This window comes from Camellia sinensis, chromosome 1 (genome assembly GCF_055761805.1).
Source record: "Camellia sinensis isolate YWXY chromosome 1, ASM5576180v1, whole genome shotgun sequence".
NCBI lineage: Eukaryota > Viridiplantae > Streptophyta > Magnoliopsida > Ericales > Theaceae > Camellia > Camellia sinensis.
The window spans coordinates 159053463-159061646 of record NC_138961.1 but is presented as its reverse complement, the minus strand read 5'-3'; positions in this window follow the sequence as shown (position 1 = coordinate 159061646).

Genomic DNA, 8184 nt, shown 5'->3' with positions numbered 1-8184 from the left:
CAAATTTCTCCACGCCGTTAATCATCCTCCCACAAGTCATTTACAAGCTAGTTCCACACTATTGGATGGGTTAATTTATTTTCATTACAGGGACCCATATCTCATAAATTGGAAGAAAATGAAAAAATAAGTTTGTGTTGATATTTGGCTGAAGACAATATATTTAGCTCTTTTTAGGAGGAAAGCTGAGCATTTTAGTTTTAATTCTTTATTTATTATTTTGTACGTTTTCAGTGTGGTGTGTCAGGGCCAAATAGATGAGTACACCTTTGAATGGAACTGCTGAGTACGACCTAACAAATTTGGTTTTAGGTAGATTAATTAAAGAAAGATCAACATGAAGCCTTGGATTCCAAAAATAAATAAATAAAAATAAAAAATGAAAGAATTGTTGTGTTTATTCTCTAACCCTTTTGCCAGTATGGTTTCCTTCTAGTTGGGAGGCATTTTTCTTTGCATTTCAGGGATGCATATTTTATTGTGTTTTTATTCCATTTCCTTATATTGTTCTTGTCAGTCCTTTTTGATATTTGCCATTAAGGCCGTTGTCATTTAAGTTAAGGGGAAAGGCTTTTGTTTTTGGCTTAACAAATATTTAGATATATTGTGTGCTATTGTTTTTGTATAAAAAAAATATATAAAAAAAAAAACACAAAAAAGAAAATAATAAAAATAAATTAAAAAAACAACAACAAAAGACAAAAATAATGTTTTGTGCAGTTTGCGTGATTGCGTTTCATGTCTAGGAAACTTAAAATCCGCTAAAGGTGTAATTCCTTTGGTGTTAGCCGTGCCCAAATAACATCAGACGGTCTGGTATAGCCACCTAACTGTGTTGATAGTGAGTTCCTAGGAGACCAACTTAGACGATGGAAACTAGAGTTCGAATGGCAAAGCCTAGAACGCGAAGTTTTGGAATTTCTGAGACTAAAGTCTGGTTTAAATACTCAGGGGTGTGGAGATTGCTTCAAAACCACCTTGACTTGAATTCTGTATGGCAACCCCATAGGTCGAGTTAGCTTTATGCGCCTCAATTCAACCTAGTCTGTCACCCTGTTGGAGAATAGGGAAAGTTACAAACATTATTAGGGAGAAAAGTAGTACCCGTGGTTTTCACGTGAAGATTATACCTTTGTTGATCATTTAGATGTTTTCGAAATGCTATATTTATCTCATATGTGCAATGAAGGTAAAAATGGCTTGAAGTTTTTAGGTTGTAATTGGGTTTAAAATATATATATATCCACACATGCGACACAACTCACCGCACGTGCGACACAAATCCTGGTCCCTTTGTTCGTTAATGTTTTATTAATTTATTTATTTTTAATGTATGTTATTTATTTTATTTCTTTTATTATTACTCAAAAAAATGTATATATATTTGTTTTCATATCTACGTAGCTAGAGGTGCGCCTACAATGTCTGGTAATATTCTTTCTCTCTCTCTCTCTCTCTCTTTCTAATTTACTTCGCATTTGCTTCCATTGCGGGCAATGTCATATCAAGTTGGGGGATGAGGGTATTTTCTTTTGTGTACTTCTACTTGGCTCCTAATTCATAATTCATGTTTGTACATGCTTCACTTGATTGCACTACTTCATTTGATGTTGACTTGTTGCTAGTAAGGTGGTGATATAAGCATATGTTAATTGAGGAACATAGTAGGCTTGTATGAAAAGGATTTATTGGGTAAATATTCGCATGTGACGTTTGCACTAGGATAGTTGCTTGTGGTTGTGGTATTAGTACACTTATCATGAGTATGGCTTGATTAACATGAACACACTTTCATAGCGGTGACCTCTTTATTCTAGTCCCTAGGGTACATCATTAATAATTGCTAGTGTTGCAGAAAAGAATAAATGAGTACCTTTGATTCTGTCAATAAATAAATAAATTAATTAATTAATTAAAAAAAAAATAAGCTCGTAGGGGTGTCTCTACACCTAGTGCCCTAAAACCGTTTGGTTTGGGAGTCATTGGCCCAATACTTACTACATGGGTTAATTAGAAAACTTAAGGGACCAAGACATTACATAGTTGAGGAAAAATAAAGACTTGTTTGGGTTCGTAGCCTTTTCAGCTCGAGTAATTATGCCCGTAAGGGGTGTCTTCACACCTAGTGCCCTAAAACCATCTGGTTTGGGAGTCATTGGCCCAATGCTTGTTACATGGGTTGATTAGAAAGCTTAATGGATCAGGACATTACACAGTCTTTCAAAATATATATATATATATATTTGATGAGAATCTTGGTTGCAAAAGTTTAGTTTTTCTGTATATGTTAGGTGTTATTGTGAGTTACATTGGGCTATTATAGTATGCAGCTAACTAGTTATGGGGAATGCACTTTACACAAAGGGCACTAATGATGGGTTTACTAGCATTCACAAGTACAGGGGGGCTTACCTTTTGTATTAATTGAATTGTGGTTTGCTCAATAGATTCCTTTATGCTTGTCCACTGTGCCTTCAATGACTCATCATATCTATATCACACTATAGTGGCACATAAGTTGATTGTTAGGTGGCATAGTGTGGTTAATTGTTGTTGAGCAGATATGAATATGTTAATGTTTATGGGTATCGTTTCTGGAAACCCTCATGAGACTATACTCGTCCACTTGGGGTAACCTTGTGGTTAAAAGGCTTATTACATATGCTAAATGCAATCATGATTCCTACGAAAGTGGCTTAGAGTTATTTTATTTCTCTTATTTCTTTTGTTTTGCTTGAGGACCAGCAAAATGTAAGTTGAGGGATGTGATATGGGCCGAAAGGTACCATATTGAGGTCGCTTAAGTTATATTTATAGTCATTCAATTTGTTTATTTGGTGAAAATGATGTGTTTTGTGCATTTATACAGATTTGGCAAGAAATATGCAAATCAATCAAAAAGGGTGCAGAAGTAGATTCTCCGTGCGAGAAACGAAAAATTCGAGCTAGCCACCTCATCGCACGTGCGACCAAGCTCCACCATACGTGCAGCCTACCACCACTCGAGCGGCCCACCTAAGGATGCATGCGCAGAATTTTGGGTTTGTTCTTCTGAGAATAAAAGAAAGAAAAATAGGCTAACCTAGGGTACAACAATATTCTAAAGAGAAAGAGGAGGCTAGGGTTTGGAAAAATGATTCTCAATCTTCAAAGCCAATTCCCATGGAGGGTTCTTTTTCTTCCACTTCTTCCCACTCCTCTACGAGTGGCTAGGCTCTTCTTTTCTAGGGTTTTGATGAAACCCTAGCTATGTAATTAGGTTTTCTTTTTGGTTTTTGATTATGTAAAGGTTTGAACAATTGTATGGTGTTTTAGAAGTTTCAAATATATATTTTCCACTATTTCTTCGAGTATTCGGCTTTCTGTGATTGTTGAATTCTTTCCATACAATGGTTTTCTTTTCTTTTATATTCAAGGTATGAGACAAGCCATAGTATGAGGGATGAGTCGTTTTGCTACTGTAGTTTAGAGCGAACAACTCAACCTACTTGAGATGGTTCGTGCCTATACATTCAACGTGATAACTCTCTTGATAAATGCTTCGAACTTGTAGTTGTGAAGTATTATTTAGTTCGAATCGTAGCATAATTGATTTCAAAGTGAAACCTTATTTACGTAACTAGTGGTGAACTCATTACCCTAGGTTTTCCCCATATCAGTAAATTCATCTTTATTTATAATTGCTAGTTTATTCGCTTGTTTGATTTAATTATTATTAGGTTATGAACAATCAATTTTTTTTATCAAAATTAATTTAGGAATTTAACAATTAAATTAATTTAATTTCCCGTTTGTCCCTGTGGATCGATACCTGGAGCTACCATTATTATAAGAAATTTGGTATAGCTTAGTGTTGATATTTTGTGTGTGCAACGACCCATCACTTTGTAGGCCAAAGGGATGGCTCTAGCGAAGAAGCATTGAATGATGACTCTCTTAAAGCAGCTGTAATGCAGAGAATATGTCCCAGATGCAGGTTGAGTTAAAAATGGCTGAGGGGGCTCCCAATTGATGGGAAGCAATACTACAAAGATGTGCAAAAAGACTGTAAGCCATCCAACAATTATGGTAGGAGGCCATTTCCAACTGGTTCCGGGCAGCAGCCACCCTTGGTTGGACTTCCAGACACCAGGAATCTGTGAAGAGGTAAGAGACCTCTACATGAGCTCAGGCCACATGACTGCTACAAGACAATCAGCCAACCTGAAAGAAAGCCTGAATTTGGCTCCAGACAAGGCACCAGAGCCAATGATTGGTCCTCTAAGACAGCTTCGAAAACAATTTCAAAGACAAGGGTAACAAGCCCACCAACCGGAGCAGTAGAACCATGGGTACCAGAGGTACTTGATTAGTTTGTCATGAAAAACAAACCAAAAGTGATGCCTACCCAGGAAAGGGTTTTTGGAGGAAAAGAAAAAATGACCAAACCCCCTTTAGTAGCCCTAAATAATCAAGTACTTATGAAAAACCCAAAGATAAGGGAACCAAATATGGTTCCTGTAATCTCCAGGTCTCAGAGAAGGAAGATCTAGTGAATGCACACCCAGTACCAAAGAGATTTAAAGGAGAACAGAGAAAATACTTCCTTGGCTCAGTCAAAAGGTCAGATAAGGGAAGGAGAAGGTTCGAAACCTGTTCTTAAGATCAAAAGGAGTGCCAGGAAAGAACAAATGGCCAAGGTTCATGCTAAACTAAGAGCCAAAGAGAAATCCACCCTAACAAGCCTCAAAAAGGCCTTGATGGAAAGTGATGACGGGTCTGATGAAGAAATTGAACCAGGCCAAGAAAAGGTATTAGCTGAAGAGGAAATGTTTGAAGTTTTTATGGCTGAGTAGACCTTCATGGTTGAAAAGCCAACAGAGGTAGACCACCAAACAACTATTTCGAAGGAACCTGCTAATACTGAGGTACCAGAATGTAGTATGGAGGATGCTTCCCAAGCATCAGAGCAAACCAATATGGAAGGAGAGCAAACACAACCAGTAGTACAATTTAGCCTATTCCCTTAAATTCCAGTTAACATGGTTTATGTGCTACCTTAGGAGTTTCAAGCTAAGGAGGAGAACCAAGAATGCCAAGAGGGTGATCCCATTCCAGTTTCCAGTGGGGATTCATAAACTAGCATGGTCCAAGATATATCTAAGGTAGCTAGGCCCATGGAAACTAATGAAAAGAGTGAAGAGGTAAGCATTAACCACTCATATCCCTTCGAATACCCTACAATATCTATGACCCAACATGTTAAGCCCCTATACATTAAGGGTTATTTCAATGGACTAGAAATGGGCAGAGTACTGGTGGACAATGGGGTAGTAATGAACCTACTTCCACGATCCTCCTTGTAGAAGTTAGGGAAAAGAAATCCTAAGTTGATCCCAACAAGCACTACCATTGCTAGTTTTACTGGAGATAAACAAATGGTTCAAGGCATTCTGCCCATCAACCTGAGTGTGGGAACCAAAGACTACATGACAACATTTTTTGTCATAAATAGCAATGCCAAATATAATACTTTGCTTGATAGGGATTGGATCCACACAAACAAATGTGTGCCTTCTTCTTTGCATCAGAAGATAGTAATAGCAATAGGTAATGGTGAAACAAAGGAGATTGATGTAGATCCACAGCCCTTTATTGCTTAGTGTAGATTTTGCAGAAGCGAAACTATAATTGAAGGGGTGGTTCCACTTAGTGTACTAAGGAAGTCTGATATAACAGCCGAAATGACGACTAATGAGGTAGTGGCACACTTGAAGCATCTGGTACAGGAGAGTGATGATGAGGAGTTCATCATCAAAGATGCTAATGATACCTGGTTATAAGCAAAAGGATCAAGGTCAAGACACCAAACCTTTGGCTTTAATTAAATTTTCAAGATTGGACATAAAGACAATACTCCAGAAGGTACGAAAGAAGAGAAAGAAGCCATAGTGATTAGTTGTAGTCAGGGGCAACAAGAGGCCAGACCTTTGGCTCTTGGTAAGTACTGTGCATTGGACGTTGAAACTAAAGTCCATGAAATACAGGAAGAAGAGGCTCTATGGACAAACTTTCTCTATGAAGAAGAGAATAAGGATGTTAAACCAGAAAGGGTAGGAGCAGAACAAGATGAAAGGGTTGCTTCAAAGGTATAAGAAGTCAAAGAGGGAGCATCAATGAGTGCTCAAATGCAAGATCCCTTAGAAGAAGTCAACCTAGGTGAGGGTTCAGTACAACAACCCACCTACATCAGTACTTGGTTGGATCCTATTGACAAGAACCAGTTGTTGGTTGTCCTGAAACAATATAAAGATTGTTTTGCTTAGTCTTATAATGAGTTGCCTGGTTTGGACAAGTCATTAGTGGAACATAGGCTCCCAATGAAGCCTAATTTCAAGCCACACAAGCAGAAACCAAGACGGATGAGCCCTGAAGTGGTTCAAAAGGTGAAAGAGGAGATTGTTAGGCTCCTTAAAGAAGGTTTCATCAGAACAACTAGGTCTGTTGAATGGTTGCCTAATATTGTGCCTGTGGTTAAAAAGAATGGCAAGTTTAGGGTATGCATTAATTTTAGAAACCTGAATTTGGCAATTCCAAAAGATGAGTACCCCATTCCTATAGTTGATTTATTAGTGGATAGTTCAGCAGGACACATGATTTTGTCTATGATGGATGGACATAATGGTTACAACCAGAACTGCATAGCAGAGGATGATGTTCACAAGACAGCTTTCAAGTGTCCTGGAAACATGGCACCTTCGAATTGGTTAAGATGCCATTTGGATTGAAGAATGCTGAAGCAACATATTAGAGGGAAATGAACACTATCTTTCATGTTCTCATTGGAGGATACTTAGAATGTTATATTGATGATATTGTTGTAAAATCACAGTCCATGTAGGAGCATCTAGTTCACTTGACAGTAGCCTTCGAAAGAATGAGAGAGTTCAAGCTGAAACTCAATCCTCTCAAATGTGCTTTTGGTGTATCAGCTGGAAGCTTCTTGGGTCATGAAGTACACAAAAAGGGAATACAGATTGATTAGAACAAAGCCAAAGCCATCATTGAGGCCAAACCTCTATCAAGTAAGACAAAATTACAAGTATTCCTCGGTCAGGTTAATTTCCTTCGAAGGTTCATTTCCAACACTGCTAGAAAAACTAAAGTGTTTTCTTCCTTATTGAAGTTAAAAAAAATGAAGAAGAATTTGGGTGGACAGCAAAGCATCAAGCTACTTTCGAAGAAATCAAAGCCTACTTGGCTAAGCCTCCAGTATTGATGTCACTAAGAAAGGATAGACCTCTGAAGCTATACATTGTTGCATCAGAAGCTTCATTGGGAGTTTTTCTAGCTCGGGACAATGAAGAAGGCAAGGAGCAAGCAGTTTATTACTGTAGACACCCCATTTTTGACCATCCTCAAGACTTGGATATGCTTGCAGGTGCATCCAGGGACAAGTTCGATTGCTCGTCGAGTACTCGAATTTCACGACGGAACGTCACAGGTTTGAGCTTTCCAAACCCTGTATCCTTTCTGCCCCATTTTTGGACCATGTGTTGGTCCTTTCAGCATGCTTATTGTAGTGCACTGCCGGCCACTTTTTGGCACTGCCGGCCATGCATTTATCCCTGCTTGCCATTGATGAAGCCTGCCGGCCATAAACCTTGCTCACTAGCCTAGTATACTTGGTGTTTTGGCCCATTATTCTAGCATATTTTGGCCCCATTCCAGCAAGTTTTCACTCATGTTTTAACATGCTTTAGCTATGTTTTGAGGCTTCTTGGTCGAATGATGCTTGTTATGCATGCTTATAGTGCAATAGCTTTGATTAGCTTTGAGTTTTGGGGTATCTTGCATGCTTGACTTGAGGTACTTATATGTTTTGGCATCATTTGGAATGATATTTCAGAGCATATAGTGTTGCTACACTTCCATATTTTTTACTCTTTAACTGCTCTTGAGAGTTGTACCTTTATGCCTTGTTGGTGAGTCATTGCATGAGCCTCATTTTCTTGCCTTTCAAGCCATCATCGTAGTCCATTTTGGCTACTGTTTTGGCCTGCATAAGGTCTGTTTGAGGCTGATTTGGACATTTGAGCATTGTTTTTCATGCCTCTAGTGTAATACACTTCACTAGCTTCGATGCTTAAGCCTTGCAACATGCATCACATGGGTTATTTGCATGATTTTAAATCATTTAGCATG